Consider the following 19634-nt stretch of genomic DNA (forward strand, 5'->3'; position numbering starts at 1 on the left):
CAGTATTATTACAAGAAGGTCGTTCACAGGAACAAGTGATTCTCTTCTTGTCTAGAAGTTTGAGAGGCGCAGAGTTGCGTTACTCTGTGATTGAGAGAGAAGCACTTGCTGTTTATTGGTCGATAAGAAAGTTGAAGGATTTCCTTTGGGGTGGTGAGTTTGAAGTCAGGTCTGACCATAAACCGTTGTGCGAGATCTTTAGGAATAAGGGTATTGACGCGGTTTCTAGTAGAATAATGAAGTGGATTGTAGGCCTACAAGATTATGAATTTGAAGTAAAATATTTGCCTGGAGTAGAAAATAAAGTGGCTGACGCATTGTCAAGACTGGTTGTTGAGAATGATCAGGATTCGGATGAAGGTGAACAAGATGATGATATGGTTTGTGTCGTTGAAGAGAAAATAATTGACAAATGTAAATGGCAGGAAGCTTTACAACAAGATTTGGAGTTAATTAAAGTGTTAGAAATTATTAACAAAGGTTGGGAAGGTAAACACAAGGGAGATGAGAACTTGGCAAAATATTGGCATGTGCGTGATCAATTGTCTCAACACGATGGACTCCTTTTTAGGGGTTTAAGACTCATCCCTCCCAACTCTCTTAGAGCAGAACTCATATCGTTGGCACATATGACCCATCAGGGTGTTTCTAAAACTAAGGAGAGACTTAGATTAAATTATTGGTGGCCAGGAATGGATTTACAGGTTGAACGGGTGATAAGAGATTGTGTTGATTGTGCCCTCAGTGAGAGGGTAGCTAAACCTAAAACACAGCCCATGATCATAAGAGACAGACCAGATGCTCCCTGGAAGGAAGTAGGTTTAGACATTCTGGGTCCGATACAGTGTTCTGGTACTGTCTGGTACGTGTTTGTTTTAATGGATTTTTTCTCTAGGTGGCCTGAGATTGGAATCTCCAGAGGAATTGAGACTAGACACGTTATACATTTTCTAGAAAAAGTATTTGCTAGGGAAGGATTACCTAATAGTATCCTAACTGATAACGGTGTACAGTTCGTGTCTAAGGAAATGCAAGTATTTTTGGCTGCACGTGGTATCAAACATAAAAGGTCCTCTCTGTACCACCCAGAAACGAATGGTATGGTTGAGAGATTTAACCGTGTGCTTAAAGAGACTATCAGAATGGCACGGATGAATGGGCTGAATTGGCGTACCCAAATTTGGAAAAAGGTGGAGGTTTACAGAGTGTCACCTCATTCTGTGACAAATAGAACTCCCTTTGAATTGTTTAGGTCTAGATGCCCTAATACTCTAATTGCACCTCCCTGGGTAAACAACATGCAACCTGGTTTACTCGTTGAGAATGAAAACAAAAAGTGGAAACTGCATGAGTCTAAGAGTGTTGAAGCCAGGAAAAGGATCCATGATCTTAGGAACTCTGTTAGGAAAACCTTAGTCAAGGTGGGGGATTGGGTTCTTATAAAGAATCCCTCAAAGAAGAAATCCATGTCAGGGTTTTTGAAGCCCATCCAAGTAATCAAACTTTTCAACAATGCTATAAAGACTGCAGATCATCGTATTTGGAATTTAAACAGGGTGGTGGTGGTTAGGAAAGATTTTGCAGCTGGTCAAAGTGATTCAAGTTCAGCAGAACCAAAACCTAACCCTCTTGCTATTCGGAAGTCTTCTAGAGTCACTTCTCCACCAAAGTTTTTGAGAGATTTTGTAAAATAGGTCATCTCATGTGTTATTAGTCCATGTTTATTGTCTAGCTGTGGACTTATTTGTTTCTGTTGTAAAGGATGGGGATGTGTGGCATCTTGAGATGTCACTCATGTTGCTAAGCACTGTAGAATGTTATCATCTGGATGAGCCTTATGATGTAATGACTACAGGGCAGTTGCTGCCTAGCTTTCATCCCCACAAGACCTGTTCATCTGGAAGGGATCTTTCTATGAATTAAACCATTTAACTACAAGCAACCTTCCTGGAGTCTTTATTACAACATCCTTGCCTAGTACCCTGGCGAAGGTTAAAAAGGACGACGTAGCTCCATTTACTCTTATGTTAGCTCTAGGTCGGGAATAAAGAGACATAACCATACGGATAAAGGAATCACCAAGATTGTGTGCACATAAAACAGCTCGTAGAAAAGGCCAAGAGACCTTATCAAAGGCCTTTTCAGCATCAAGGGCCAAGGCCGCCGCCGGAAGATTGGATCGCTTGGCTGAACCGAGAATGTGACAAAAAGTACCGATATTATCACGTGCAAGACGACCCTTTACAAAACCTGTTTGGGAAGGATGAACCAATTGAGGAATAAAGGATTCTAAGCGTTTAGCTAAGATTTTAGCAAAAATCTTAGCTTCCATGTTAAGAAGAGAAATAGGACGAAAATTTTTGGGGTCCGAATGATATTTTCCTTCTTTGGGGATTACTACAATAGTAGCATCAGCAGCAGAACCAGACACAGAACCATCTTTAATAAAAGCATCAAAGACGGATTGAAGTTTCGGCACAATCACAGATATAAAGGTTTTATAAAACAAAATAGGATATCCATCAGGACCTGGAGCTTTACCGGAGCGAGTAGCTTTAATTGCAGAAATAATTTCGTCAGAGGTAATCGGGCCATTCAAAGAGTTATTATCTTCCTCCGATAGAGTTTCCACAGGAACTGTCTTTAAGAACTCTTGGCATTGTTCAAAAGAAGATTGGTTAGAGGGGGTATATAAATTATTATAGAAATCTCGAAAGACCTCAAGAATTTCTTCAGTCTGAAATTTTTTCTTACCAAGATGGTCATTAATAGAAGAGATTTGGGAAGATTTATAAGAAGATTCCTGGAACTTTAATGTAGCCGCAAGAATCTTGCCAGCACGGTTTTTTAACAACAAATTCTTAGATTTCTGAGCCTGAAGACCTATATGAGATCTCTTAGTGACTATAGTATTGTATGTATATTTTAAATTCTTAATAGATTGTAGGCAAGATTTATCTTTAGATTGTCGAAAAAGAGATTCCTGACTTTTAATCTCAGCTGCTAAGTCCGTGAGTTCCTTTTTAATGGCAGCGTTTCTCCTTGACATACATTTGATGACCTGACCACGGAAAGTGCATTTAAAAGAGTCCCAGAGAACAACAGGGGAATCGACTGAACCAACATTCTCAAGGAAAAACGTCTCAATATCATTGGAAAACTCTCAAACCTGGGAATCATCATGTAAGATTTCTGTGTTTAGTCTCCAAGATCGAGATCTCGCTCTAGGGGCAAAAGACAAAAGTGTGAAAGTCACCGCGGCATGGTCTGAAATCAAAATAGGATGAATAAGCGGAGATGAGGAAGATTGAACAAGAGAGGAGTGAACCAAAAGATAATCAATGCGTGAAAAAGACAAATGGGGGAAGAAAAAAAGGAGAAATCACTGCCAGTGGGATTATGAAGACGCCAGACATCCTGAAGATGGATAAGAGAGCACATATTAATCATTTGTTTATGTGATTTAGGGGGACGAAAATTAAAGGTAGAATTCCTATCTAGGATGGGATCCATTGGTAAATTAAAGTCTCCACCTACAATAAGATTACCAGAATGAGGTGTGTCATTTAGCTTTTTGGTGATTACTTTCCAAAAAGACGGATCATCCTTGTTAGGGGCATAAATATTCATGACAAAGAGATCAGCATTACCATCAGACAACTTAGATAATAACCAACGTCCCTCTGTATCCTGTTCAGAGGAAACAATAGACAAACCAGAATGTTTAGAAACTAAAGTAATTACCCCATTTCTTTTGCCACAAGCATCTGAACAAGCAACATCAGAAACCCATTCTTTCTTCAAAAATAGCGCCTCTCTGGCAGAGACCTTTGTCTCTTGAAAAAGGACTAGATCCGAAGAAAGAGATTTGCAGTAGTCTAATATCTTTGACCTTTTTACTGGGTGATTTAACCCTTTAACATTAAGGGAAAGTATATTCAATCCAGACATAGAGCCAATAATAGGGAAAAATGATACTCCATATATGATAGAGGATATACAACAACCATAGAAATTCGCCTCCAGACACTAGACAACAACACGAAACAGGGAGAATCCAAGGAGGAAATCCGAAGAGAAAAAGAGAAAGAAGAGGAAAAAGAAAGAAGGAAAGTAAAAAGAAGAAGAGAGAGAAGAACCAACAAGGAAGGTCTGAAAAAGACCAAATTCATACTAGGGGGAACATGGGAAGATGAGCAAGGGGACCATCACGAGGAATAAATACAATCAGCATAAACAGCCCCAATACAGTACATAACTGATTATACTTAATTAAGAAGAAGAAATATCTGAAATATGAACTAGAATTAGTTAGAGTATTCCAAAAACAATTCATCATGTAAGTCTATAAAGGCGACATGTATATACCAAATTGATAAATAGGTAACATATAAAGTATATCATAAAAGAATGGAGAAAGCAGAAGAGAGAAAGATATCTAATGCTACAAATAAGGAAATGAGGAAAAATAAGCTAATAACTATCTCTAATATTAGGTAGAACGAAACCGAAGCAGACATCATGAAAAGCAGGAAAGAATAAACAGAAAAAAATATATTTCCAAAGAAGACTATAAGGTACAGTATGAAGAAAATAAATGAGACATAATAGAGAAAGGCATGATATAGCTGATCAGTATAACAATCAATGAAGCCCTATGCAAGATAAATAGAAGAAACAAGTATATATTTAAATATGTAAAATCTAAAGATAGGCATCTAGTTAACTGTCCACAAATATATAAAACTTGTTATACTTAATTTAATTTAAAGAGGCAAGAATATCTTAAATATATAACCATAGAAGTAAAAAACATGAGACTATAAAGTGCAATATAAATATAGTAATTTAGACCTAGTAGAGAGAGGCAGTTAATAATAATAAGGAAACAAACCAATCAATGATATAACAATGAAATAGATATAAAAATTAACTATACAGAAATTAAAATTAACTCTATATATAGCAATTAATAAGGATCTATGAAGCAATTTATGTAACCAATCTATACAACAATACAGTTAATAATCAATGGCGTACTCCATAGAGACAAAACAACAAGAGAAAAACATCACGCGAAAGGACCAAATCAAAATACGACAATGGAAGTAACATTAATTGGGGTCAGGGAGAAAAGAAGAACAAAAAAAAAGAGAGATAAGACCAAGTCTCACACAAAAATTCTAAGGAAATAAAAGAAGCCATAAAGTGAGATAAGAAAAGAACCAGAACCTGACATGGACAAAAAGTATGCAAGGAGGAAAAAGATTGATAAGCACGAAAAAAGCGAGCAGGAGTGAGGCCAACCTATAAAGAAACAATACCACGAAAGAATAGAAGATACATAAAGTAGATATACCGGAGATAGTGGTCCACTACATCATAAAGATATGAAGGGAGAACATATAAGGAAAAGGAGAAAAAACACAACCCACCACATAGCTTACAAAGCCACGCACAAAAAAACAGCAAAAGCACACCAACAACAGTGGACAATAAGATCACCACGCATATCTAAAAAAGACAAACTTAATAGATCTGGAAAAGAGAAAACTCATTTCAGTTATATGTAACCACATCAGGTGCCAGAGGGACCAGGATCAAGCGAAGCTTCCATTTGAAGTTACATCTGCAGCTCCATCTGATTGTCCAAAAACGAGGCCAAACCAGCAGGTTCATCGAAGATTCTGGAACGACCTTTGAAGGTAATGCGGAATTTTGAAGGGCCAGAAAAAGAGAAGGGGATATTCACCTCAGAGAGATGCTTCTGAAGATTAAGAAAACCTTTCCTCCTTATTACCGTGTCTCTGGCAAAGTCCTGAGAAATTGAAAGGCGATGGCCATTCCATGAGACAGCTTTAACCTTCCGCATATGAGCCAGAATTTGTTCCGTATGTTGATGGCGCAGTGGCTTAAAAATTATCGCTGTTGGTTGCGTGGCCGATTTAGAGCGAAAGGTGGGAACACGGTGTGCCCGTTCCAACTCAAAGTCTCTTTGGAAAGAAATTTGCAGCGTAGAAGGAATCCATTGATATAAGAAATCAATCATAGAAGGTGCATCTTTCTCAACTTCCTCCGGAAGTCCAAAAATGCGCAGATTGGATCTGCGGTTACGATCTTCTTGATCAGTGAGATCTCTCCGCAATGCCGCCATTGAGCGCTCTAACTGGCAAAGAGACCTAGATTGTTTTTGCATAGAATCTTCTGCACCACTAATACGTGTTTCTGTGGCTGAAACATGAAGGGAAAGAGCCTTGAGATCATTCCTGATGGCTGACACCTCCACTTGCAGCAAATCTATGTTAGTCTTGGTAGACTGCGCAATGTCATGAACATCATTAAGGCGCGTCAGAATAGTCTCAAAAGTGGAGTTGGTGTCTTTTTGAGCAGTCTCAGGTGTAGGAGACACTTGTATGGACCTCTTAAGAGAAGCTTTAGAGTCCTTTGCGTCTTTAGCATTTGGTGACAAGCCCATATTCGCAGCCATAGAGCACCCAGCCACAGCGGGAGCAAAATACACCACTTCAGATAAATGAAGGGAAGGAAAAAGCCAGAGGATACTAGTATACTCAATATGCAAAAAAGAAATGAGCAAAAAGTGGAGTGCGCACTTTCAGCAACCAATACAGGATAATAATAATGGCGGGCTTACATGACAAAGGAGAGGAATCTCATCACAAAAATACCACGCCCTGTAGGTATCAAAGGACGCCTTTCGAAACCAAAAAAAAAAAAAAAAAAAAAAACAAGAAGCAGGGTATCATAGAGCATAGAAGCACCATACAAAGGCATTGGAGGCGCTCTGAAGAGAGGTATAGTAGAATAAAATCCAAAATACTCTCATAATAGGCAGCAATGTAACATGAGGAATGAAAGAAATCCAATATAGACTTTTATAAGTATGGAAATAGTCACCAGCACCTGTTTGTCATCATTCCTGGCAAGTTCGTAGAAATAACACCGTCGTGTTGTGGAGAAAAAACATCTCCGTCAGTGAGGAAACAAAATGGCAGCCGCTCGTAAAAACACCGAGCGCCACCTTAAAACGGCAGAAATGCAGTCACCGGCAGCTTCAGAGAGCAGGAAACTCGCTCATGCAGCACTCGGCATCGTCAGAAACATGAGGCCAACTTTTGACAGGTATGGGGCAATTCGAAGCGGTAGATAAACCTCCGACGGCCCTCACTCGGCACAGAGCTCAAGCGCAACACGCCATCTCGCAGCGGCACGCAAGCCACGCCCCCATCAACAAATGATTTATAATGTAACTAAAGTCTTAAAACCTTCTATTAACTACAATGCTTTTTAATGAGGTGCTATCATGTATATTTGTCCCAAGATGGCTGCCAACACTTCTTGGATGAAGTACTGACAGCCAATCAGATCTCACGATGAGATGTGTGGTTAGGCTCCGCCCAGATATATCTATCTATTTAACTCTAATTTTCTCAGGAACTACTGAACGGATTTACACCATTTAGGCAAAAGGCATGAGTCTGAACTGAGGACTACCTCTCTGCCAAATTTGGTGTGATTCCGTTCAGCAGTTCGGGCTGAAGGTGCGTCAACAGGTCCTATGGGAAAATGCATGGGTAAAATGCGTTTTGGGATCCCCCTTTTTTCTTGGCCCCCGATTGACAAATCGCTGTGAAATTTTCAGGATAGGAGCGGACCGGAGCTGGCCATAAGTTTGGAAAATTTTGCGAAGATTCGTCAATCGGCGCCAACATTATTCCAAATAGAATGTTGCGGTTGTCCTATGCTAAATAGGTCCTAACTATAACTACCTACTGGCGACTGCCAGTAGGTAATATATATATATATATATATCCTGCTGGCAGTCAGTCAGTGATGTCATTTGAGATGTCATCAGTGATGTAACTGACCATGTCATGAGTGGTGTACTATGAGAGGTAATTAGCAGTGCATTGCGGGGGCACGAGTTATAGTTAGCTCACCTAACTATAAATGCTGAATTACACTGGTTTTGTGCAAGTGAAACCTGAGCCTTTGTAACCTTTGGTTTTTTCAGTGAATTTCAATTTTTGGGGGTTTTCCAATCTCTAACTATAACGTCCCTGTAACCTTTGTTATTTCTAAGATTTTTAAATGCTAATTTCTAACTATATATATATGGGGGGGGGGTGGAAGAGGCTGAAATGGTATCACAAACCTCTGGGATGCCAGGTTTGCTGGGGTCTGATTATGAGCTGTTGTGTGATCTGCAGAGTTTGGAAAGAGGGTATACAATGATAACGGGTATCCCCAATCAGTCCCATGAGATAATTGAGACAGTAGGCAAGGACACACAGCAATCACAAGTACATGGGACCAACATCAAGCCACGGACTCCTTTTAAACAGAAATCTAAATTTGTACCTATCATGGCAAGAGACTCCGTAGATGTTTTTAATGAACAAATAGTTGCTCAAATAAAGAGACTCAACATTGCTACCAATAATGCCAACAAAAGATTTACCAATCATGAGAGGAGATATTGGCAACTTATAAAGAAGTTGAAAGAAAATCATCAGATCATAATACGTAACTCGGATAAAGGAGGTAATTTGGTATTATGGCCCTTAAAGGAATACTTGGAGGACGTGCACAGCCAATTAAATAATATTGAGTGCTATAGAAAGGTTTCTCCCACAAAATGTAACCTCTTCCATGCGCGTGACGGCCGGGAGCCGTCACGTGTCACGGTGGGCATGTGCGCACGACGGCTCCCGGACGTCCGAATCTCCTCCCACTAATAGAAACGCCCGCACAGCGCGGGAATTCCGCACGCATGGAAGGGGTTAAGGACATCCAGGAGGCATTGTTTTCACAATTACTAGCCTGGAAAAGCACTGGACTGCTAAGCTGGGAGGAATTTAAATACCTTAAAAAAGAACACGCTACCATCCCGGTGATTTACTTTATACCTAAAGTGCATAAAAATATGAATAAACCACCGGGGGTGACCCATTATTGCTGCATGTGATGGCCTTTTAGAGAACCTTTCTAGATACATTGATTTTTTCCTGGAGGAGTTTGTTAAAAATCTAAAGCCATTTGTACAGGACACGTGTGACTTTCTGAGAAAGATACAAAATATAACATGGAAGCCCACGTATTTAATGGTAGCACTAGATGTGTCCTCCTAATATACATGCATCAAGAGTAAAGATGGAATGAGGGCGGTGGAATATTTTTTGATGAATAGGCCAATTTTGTTCTCTCAGCACACTAATATGCTTCTTAAAATGTTATTATTCTGCCTGGAAAATCTGTTTCTGTTTGATGGGAAGATGTATCAGCAGATTCAGGGAGTTGCTATGGGGGCCAGCTTCTCTCCCAGCTACGCCTGTTTGTTTATGGGGTGGTGGGAGGAGCATGAGCAGATTTTTAATAGGAGAGTGGTAACTTGGCACCGCTATATTGATGACTTATTTATAGTGTGGGATGGAGATGCTGAAAGTGCAACAGCTTTTATTGAGCTATTGAATAATAACACAATTAACCTTCATTTTACGTCTATGATAAGTAAGGACATGGTTACATTCTTGGATGTGCGAGTCCAGGTAATGAACAATAGATTATCTACTACCCTCTATAGAAAACCTACGGCAGGCAATACATTGCTTCATGCCTCTAGCGCACATCCGCCTCATCTCATTAAAAGCATCCCGTATGGGGAGATGCTTCGCATTAGACGAATATGCAGTGAGGAGGTAGATTGCAATATAAAACAGAAGGAAAGCTGAGTTAGGTTTCTTGATAGGGGATATAGCTCTGATTTGATAGAGTCAGTAATTGCCAAGTCCAAGTCATTGGCTAGAGAAGATCTTAAAATACAAGGATAAACAGACTGGCCAAAGTGGAGGAGAGGAAACCATAAGGTTGATTCTTGGAAAAACAAATTAGGACAATAGTGAAGAAGAACTGGCCCATTGTAAAGGATGACCCAGTAACTGGGGGGGGGGGGTTATTATCTAATAATCCATCAGTAACCTTTAGGAAAGCCAATAGTATGGGCATTTCACTAGTCAAAAGCAACCTTGAAGTGAAAGGAAAGGGTTCATGGCTCATGGCAAGGAAGGGGTTCTTCAAATGCTCCTCATGGCAGGCGTGCCAGTATGGAATTAACACTACGACCTATACAACGGCATTTGGCTCTAAGATTTACGAAATAAGACAACATCTTACATGCAAGCGTGACTTTGCAGTGTATGTGCTTACCTGCAGTTGTAAATTGAAATATGTAGGAAGCACAAAATTGCCTGTGCATAAAAGAATCCTTCAACATATCCGAGCTATTTGCAACAATGATGAGAATTATCCTGTTGCAAGACATTTTAAGTTTAACCATAATAGTGACCCAAAGCATTTGAGATTCTATGTTATAGAGACTATAACTCCCCAGGAAAGAGGTGGTGATAGGGAATCAAAATTAAGGAGGTTGGAAACAACTTATATCCTGCAATTTGATTCAAAATATCCCAGGGGGTTGAATAACAGTGAAGATCTATATACTTTCTTATGACAATTGTGATCCTCATAACAATGAAGAGATCAACATGGAGTTCCTTGTGATATGAGATAGTACTGATAATATACATTAATATTTCCTACCTTGTATTGAGATGAATGTTACTAGGTTCCACCGTACATTAATTTTTAGATTGCAAATTTTAGGATAGTATTTATAGATTTATGATGTTTTAGGATTTATTTTAGGAATCATTATTGGAAAGTATATTTGTATGCTTCCATATATATTATGTGATTTCTTGATAGATCTACCTATTATATTGATTATATTTATTGTTGTCCTGGAATCTTTTGCACTTTAGAAATGTATGCTATGTGCACAACCTTTTTGCTCGCAGTGGAGATGGGATACACCACATATGCTGCTTTGAAGTAACAATTGTAGTATTATGTGATTGAATATGTGAGTTTTAGTAGGAGTAGAGATTTTAGGAGGTCGCCTTACTGGAATCCGGAACTGTATAGTGTTTTTATATCTTTTTTTTATAAGGTTCATTAGGAACAGCATTATACTGATTTTGTTAAAGCACTTCATTAGGTTTCACTGATGGGACATAGTGAGGAACTAAATTGATTTATGCATTTATGCTGTCACTATTTATTGTATATTTAAACAAATACAAAAAAATCCTTTTCAGCCTTTTTGCAATTTGGAAGGGCTTGGATATATATTTTCAGTGGTCATGATTTAACATTTATGTATTTATCAATGAGCATTTGATACAGCTAATATGGAAGTGTTTTCACTATGTCCACGATTATGTCATTGCACTTGCACTTTAAAAAGCGAGGTAAATAGCCAAAAAGTTGTCATGTGATCAAGGGCGGGATCGCCCGAAACGTGTAATGGCGGTGTTGGCTGAATAAAAATTGCTTAGAATTATTGGGTCCACGCTCGTTTGTTCTTAAAAAGGAGGAGTGAAGGTGAGTTGCAGCACAATATATGTATATATATATATATATATATATATAAATATAGTAGTGTGTTTATTCAATCAACATGATCATTTGCAAGCAAAATATATTTCATTACATACATTAACTCATTAAGTTAAGTTAAAAAAAATAAACAAATGTATAAATAATATAGAAGTAATAATTAAAATAAATAAGAACTACATCATAACTTCAAAATTTTAGGCATCATTGAAAGATTATATTATACAATTATTTGCTCTGATAAACTTCTTTGGGCTTTTAAAAAACATCTAAGATAGGTATTTAAAATGCACCAACAAACAACAGGACTATATGTAAAAATCATAGTCCCATAGGATTATACCTTTCCAACAAAATTCAAACACATGCAAGAAAATATTGATTTCACATCTTAGACTTCTGCCACCAAGCATAAAGCAAGTATCTAGATATAGTGAACACAAGCAACCTTGTTGTATCAGATCTGAACACACAAAGTGCATCTGCAGTACGTGTGAACAATAACAATCGACAAGCAGGGATAATGCATGTTTTTCTTATATAAACGTAGTGGGGACAAAAGCAGATGAAATGTGCTACGGTTTTAGGGCTAGAGCCGCATGATGGGCACAATGAAGTTAGAGTAGAATTCACCCAGCTACATTTCATAGCATTCAATGGAATAACCCCAGTCCTAAATTGTATATAAAGGGCTCGTGCCTAAGGGGGTTCAACATCATCCATAAAATAATTGTCAAACTTGAAACAGCTTTTAAAATTTTCAAATCTAGTAGTTAAAGTGCCTTGTGCCTTGGCATCAATGTATAAAGATTTAGGGGCTCATTAGGATGGCGGTCGGAAAACCACCCCTACCACCATGGAAGCAGAAAACAACCACCTGCCTGTACCGTGGAAAAACCGGCGGCCAAATTAGGATCATCCGCCAAAAAACAACGACCGCGGCGGAACGAGGCAAAGAAAAAACGCGCGTAGTGGGCGATGAGTGCCAAAATCCATCCGCGGCGGTCGGATACACAGTGGAAAAACACAAACCGGCCGTAAGCACAGCGGATACACCACACGGGAAATTAGGATATCCCCGATGGTCCCGCGGTACGTACCCCTGTTTCCGACCATCGTGGTTGCACACTGGGATTAATGGGAGAGCCAGTGGGAGAGCTGCAGCACAGCCACCGCTGCGGACGATCCGTGAAAAACATGGCGGACGAAGCCAAAAACCCACAATAAGGCTAAAAAAAGCACACAGCAAACTAGCCATGTACCCCAACACACAAAACACACCCCAATGACACAACCACGCGGCAAAAAGAAACATACATCTCCCAGGACAACACACACGCCACACCTGACAGCAATACCCCATTTGGACACATCCACATAGCTGAGTACAAAACCAGCCCTTTCCCTGACCACAATACTTTGCAATACTCCAGGACAGAAGGGACACACACCCCAGCTCAAAGGAGAGGCAAAGAACACAACATCACTAGCCACACCACATACAGCACCACCACCACTTCCACACCTGCACCACTAACCCCCAGCACATCACACACCATACACACAACACCCACACCCACACCTCACACCCCCACACCCACAACCACTTTGCACACCACACACCATAGCAACACAGAAAATGCCCAAATTCACTGAGAGTGAGTTGAAGGTAATGGTAAATGAGATAGTCAGAGTGGAAGCACAACTGTTTGGTACTCTGATCCAACAGACACCATTAGCCACAAGGACACAAATGTGGGTAAGGATAGTCCAAAGGGTCAATGCAGTAGGGCTTACCCCAAGATCCAAAAAGGAGATCATGAAGCAGTGGCATGATCTGAAGAGGGTTGTCAAAGAGAGGAGCTGGCTCAGAGGACTGGCGATGCCCTTCCATTCCACCAAAACCATTCACACCATGGGAGGAGAAGGTGCTTGCCATAATGCATCCAGAGAGTCTCACAGGAGTAGCCGGGGGAGTGGAGGCTGGTACAAACAAATGACTACCACCACACTGATATGTACTGTCTTGCACAACTACAAAGCTACACCACCTAGGACAAATTCCATTCATCTGCACCACACACTCACAAAAACATTCACTCACTCCCATTCACCCTAAACGTAGCTAGCAACATTACCATGGGGGCATGTGTACAGCCAGCCAGCACTACAACTCACACCAGGCCCCCTTGTCCCACAGCATCAGCAAGATGGAGCCCTCCCCCACCCCATCCAGAAGCATGTCAGCCATTACATCACCCTCATCAAACTAACAGGTAAGTAGGCATTTCCCTGGGAGGGTGTTTGTGGGTCGGAGGCCTGTGCCACTACTCCCACCATGCCCTCTGTCCCACACCTGAGCAGGATGGAGCCCTCCCCCACCCCACCCAGAAGCAGTTGGAAGCCATTGCAGTACACCAAACAAACTTACAGGTAGGTAGCCATCTTCACAGTGAGTGAGGAACTTTGATTTTCGATTGAGATCGTTTCGACCTGCCATTTTGTGCTCCGCCGCCATCTTGTGTTGCCCTCACTCAGGCAGCACGACGGTCGAAGTCTTTTTCTGCTTTTTCTGCAAGCTTCGTGTTAAAATTAACCTTCTGCCTCTATTTGCAAAGCTGGTGTTAGGTTTGGCCGAGTACACTAATCCCTGTCTGTTTTTTCTAATCCCCGTCTCAACTATCTGTTGGCTCACACTATTCTTTTCTGACTTTATCTTATCGTTTGGCCTTCATTGTCCTCTGCTAGCATTCTCTCGTTTCACAACTGTCCTCCCCCACACACAATATAAGCAAAGAACAATGGTTCTGTCGGAAATTGAGCGAAATAGCTTAATAGGTACTGAATACACTTTTCAATTATCAAGAACACACACAAACCCAAAGAAACCGGACAGAATCCAAGTCACTTGATAGAATGATATTAATTAATGTATCGAGAGCACCAAAATATTTACAGGGTAAACCAACCAAAAAACACATTCATAGTGAAACAATTGGTGAGACAGTGATAATTTGCACAGAACACATCACATATAACGAATATGTACAATGGACAATACATAAACATAATAAACAGACAGGTCCTGTTTACAGTACATAGGCCACTTTAGGGTTCGATTTCCTTGCTACATAAGTGGATTTGCACAGGACGCATAGGACAGGTAACGTCGACGTTTTGACCCGATGTGATTGTGCCAATTAGTTTGCATCAAAGGGGGTCTTCATCAGGACAAGAGAGGTTGGGGACCTGTAAGAGCAAAGAGTTTGGTGTCAGGGTAGTGTGTGCGTCACATGTAAAGGGAATGATTAATTTCCCAAATGCGGTCAATTAGCTCACCTGGGGAACCGACTTAGTTAAGAGGAAAAAGATTCCTGTTGTCTCTAATGCAGATGGCCAACATCAAATTTGAGAAAAATATTCAACTCCTGCAAGAAATTAAAGAGGAGGGGCTGTTGTAAAGACTAAACAGCTGCGTGTAAAGATAATTGAAACAAACCCGTTTAAAAGCAAGAAGCACATACCTGTGAGACGGTAATATTTGATTTAGAAGGAGAAGTGGTGCTGTCTCAACAATCGCCACGTACTGTGAACATAAAGGACAGAGGCACTGAGCTAAACGTAGCTGAGAAATTTAAACAAGGTAATCATCGCAAAACAGGATGCCTATGTATGTATCAACTTAATATAAAGAGGAGTGTAACTATGGTAAAGAACTATCAAAGACCCGTCGTTCTTAAACAGAGTCGGGCCAACCCAGAGGCATATTGCATTTCCATTCACGGAGATATAGAATACTAGGAGTGCCGGGCGCCGAAGCTCAGCAACCAGGGACGGTTGGGATATGCAGAGTCACCTAGGGTTGACAAACACAAATACACATTGCAATGTCCCTGAGGCCGAGGGCAGCAGGTCACACACCTAGCACGCCATACTACTAGGCATACTCACCCACAATCCATGCACGCTCGGGGAACAGATTAGCCATCAGCTGGGGCACAATGCTGTTCTGCAGGAGTCATGGGCCGAGCCTGGGAATTTGTCACACACGTGGGAGTTGATCATATCTGCCAGGCACACCACTTGCACATTTATGGAGTGATAATGTTTGTGATTCCTGTATATGTGCTCACTTGCCTGTGGTGGCACAAGACCGACATGGGTGCAATCAATGGCACCTACGACATTGGGGATGTGTCCAAGGGGATAGAAGTCTCCCTTCACAGCTGACAATTGAGCACCCCTGGGGAAATGGATGTATCTGTCCTTGTATATCATCATGGTGGACAGTACATCACGCAGCACCACGCTGAACATCGGTTGTGACATCCCACCAGTGCTGGCCACTGTCTCCTGGAATAATCCAGTGGCAAAAAAATGCAGGGCTGCTATGACCTTGTAAGTAGGGGTGAAAGCTGTTGGATATGCCCTGCGAGGCTGCAGGTGGGGCTCCAACAAGTCACAAAGGGTTTACAGGGTGGCTCGATCCAGCCGGCATTTCCGGATGATTGCAACATCCTCCATGTCCTCCAGCACCGTCAAGTGATGAATCAGATTTGGCCTCCTCCTATGTGAGATGAAAGTGGACACATGTCAATGCAATACATCATGAGATGGGCACAGCATCTCACTTTCTGGATGGCACAACAACAACAATGAATGCCATCAAAATTGAGTTACAGACCAGCTTACATGTGGGAACACCTTCAGCTACACGAAGGGCACACCTGTCAACTTACACAAAACAAGTAGCTCAAATAGCACCTTGGTCAATGTGAATGCACATAGGGATATGGCCACATTTCACATGGGTACACCTGGGAGTATAGCATCCAGCACATGTGTAACAAATCAACCCCACTGTCTCCTACATAGCTGCTGTACCTGTCACACCTTCATGCGTCATCTCATCATGGCACACCTCCACTACACAATGACCAAAGTCAGCACAGAAATGTCAAATGTGTGAATGAGCAGACAGAAGAGGCCATGCAAAAAGGATCATCATACATTGAGCCAAAAATTGCTGTGATTGTCAATGCACCTCAACACTTTGACATGTGTACACATTGTAGAGCCAAGGACAACACTGTCCTGCCTACCTGAACATCAAATCCATAAGTGACATGTGACAGAGAACAGGCCAATACACAACTGCACATACACAAATATGGCATGCATAGTCACCAGTGGAGTAAATGGGACATTGATATTGTGTGCACAATGATGTGCCATTGACCATGTGGGCACTGTGCACTGTTGATGTTTGCCAGATGGCCATTGCCATTGTATGGCACCCAAATCGCGGTAGCTACCACCTGTCCCTAGCGGTGTGTCACCAGCCCTCCCCATTTACACAAGTGCGGTAGTGATAGGCATGGAGACATGCCCAAATGGCGGTTGCCATGCTATGCCGCCCAAATTGCGGTGCCTCATGTGAATGTATGGCACCCAAATTGCGGTAGCTACTGCCTGGCCCCGGCGGTGTGTCACCAGCACCCCCTTCACACAATTGCACTAGTGATAGGCATGGACACATGGGTAAATGGCGGTTGCAATGCACCGCCATCCATGTCGCGGTAGCTACCGCCTGGCCCCGGCAGTGTGTCACCAGCACCCCCTCTTCACACAATCTTGTTAGCGGTGGCATGATGCAATTTTGAAGATCGCGGTAGGTGTGCTCTGCCACCGCGGAGGTGGTCATTGGATGCACTTGAAAGATGCACCATCGCGGTAGCGCACACCGGGCCCCGGCGGTGTGTCACCGCCATGGAGCTTGGCCTAGAGCCAATGGGAACCTTGATAGCGGTGGCATGATGCAATTTTGAAGATCGCGGTAGGCGTGCTCCGCCACCGTGGATGTGGTCATTGGATGCATTTGAAAGATGCACCATCGCAGTAGCACACACCGGGCCCCGGCGGTGTGTCACCGGCATGGAGCTTGCCCTAGAGCCAAATGGGAACCTTGATAGCAGTGGTATGATGCAATTTTGAATATCGCGGTAGGTGTGCACCGCTACCGCGGAGGCGTACCGCGGAGGAGGTCATTGGATGCATTTGAAAGAGGCCGACCTGGACCACCAATTGCAGCAGCTTAGCACCTTAGAAACGACCCCAGGGGCGCTATATATGTGTGGGAGTGAGCCTCACATTTCCACTGCTCACAGAGCCTGATGGCTGAGACCACTCACCTGCTGCTACCTAGTGTGACTGCTGCCTGAGACCCCTCAAATGCTGCTGCCTCGTGGGACTGCTGCCAGAGACCCCTCACCACCCAATTCCGCCGCTGTTGTCTCATGTCCACAGTGATGGCAAGGACAGAGAATATCCGGGCCAGTCCCTTTACGAGCGAGGAGCTGGAGGTCCTGGTGGATGAGGTGCTCGTACAGTACCCAAGGCTATATGGTGCCCCAAATGTTGTGGTAAGTCCTCAACAGTGTGAGAGGGCAGGGGATGCACACATTTATTTGGACTGATGCCATATGTGGCTGGGAGTGTGGGGTTGTGTCATGCACTGCCTGACATGCTGTCTCCAGGGGAAAGGTGTGTGTACCCAATGCCACAGCTTTGCCTGCCTGCACATGGATGAATGAGTGACCTGTGTTGTGTTGTCAGCCATACAGTGACGCAGAAGGTTGTTCATGCAGGAGTCAGGACAGTGATTGCTTGGCTGAATGGCTGTGTTTGCCCCTGTAGTCCATCTCAGTGTGAGCCCAGCTGGCCAGCACAGTCCCCAGCAACAAAGACAAGGACACATCACTTCAGCCACAGAGTATTACATCAGTCTTTTCACATTGCACTCCTGCTATGGTCCATCTCAGCACTGTAGATTGCACACGACCGGCCCTGTGAAGAGGATTTTGGATTTTATAGATCATGTCCCTCAATGTGACATCCATGACACAGTCTGTGTTCCCCCTCACACCTTTATGGTTTTACATCAGGTTTTCCCATGCAGGTGTACCATGTGAGTTGTGCTCTAGTCTCGGTCAGACATATTGTTGGAAATGTGATGATTTTGTATCTTACTGCTGTACTGATAGATGCGGTACATGCCACTGTGTCACTGATCATTTCCCCCTCTTGTCTCCCATGCCTGTAGCTCAAGGTACACCAGCGTAAGGCCATGTGGAGGGCCATTGCAGTGAAGGTGTGAGCTCTCGGGGTGTCAAACTGATGGTGCACCCACTGCCACAAGAGATGGGACGACATCAGCCGTCTGGCAAAGAACGTGGCGGAAATGACCTTGGGGATTCTTCCTTGCACTGGGCGCTTGGCACGGCGCAGCATGACACCACTAATGGGGCGCATCTTGGCGGTTACAGCCTGAGATGGATGCATGTTTGAAGGAGCATCAGCAGCAAGCCAGGGGTGAGCATTTGGGGAGTCTGACTTTGGCTGGGAGTGGCTGCATGTGTACAGAGCCAGTGCCAGCGCTGGCATATGTGATGTTGGTATTGTGATGTAGTGGCATGTAAGTGGCTGCTGGGCTGGGTGCCGGTGGCATGCATTTGCCCTAACTGTACTTACAAAGGTGGTTTGGATGCTGTGCATTCTCATACATTCTGAGTTGTGCTCTTCAAGTTTCTTCTGCATTGGGGTAGTCTTGGGAATCGACAGTGGGCCCGATCTGACTGTGCCTTCATCAATGCGTCTGTTGCATGCACCCAGAGTGGGGAGGCCTACACATCTGACAACAATGAGCACCATTCTATCGTCCCCAAAGTACAACATGGTGGGTGGCATGGTCTAATGTTCATTGTGGACTGACATGTTGTATTCTGTGTCTGTGTTATCCCCTCCTGTTCCATCCAGATCGGTCATTGGCAACAAGTAGTGTGCCCCCTTCATGCCCCTATGTGTGCTCAGAGCTAGTTGTGTGTCTGGTTGAACAGAGCCACAAGCAGGGTGTTGTGCTGTGTGGTCATCACATGGCTCACTCATGCCTGAGTTTACAGTTTCCACGCACTGCTTGAGTCTATATAGTGAGTTGGCACAATATGATTGCACAGGGTGGTGTGCAACATGTAGATTTGGTCATCTTTTGTAATGCATTGCTTGCATATGTTTGTTCTGTTGCTGCCACTGTCCTAACCCTACATCTCTCTCTCTCATGCAGCATCTCCTGTGGTCACGGAGGGACAGGAGACAGACACCAG

This window comes from Triturus cristatus, chromosome 8, assembly GCF_964204655.1.
Source record: "Triturus cristatus chromosome 8, aTriCri1.1, whole genome shotgun sequence".
NCBI lineage: Eukaryota > Metazoa > Chordata > Amphibia > Caudata > Salamandridae > Triturus > Triturus cristatus.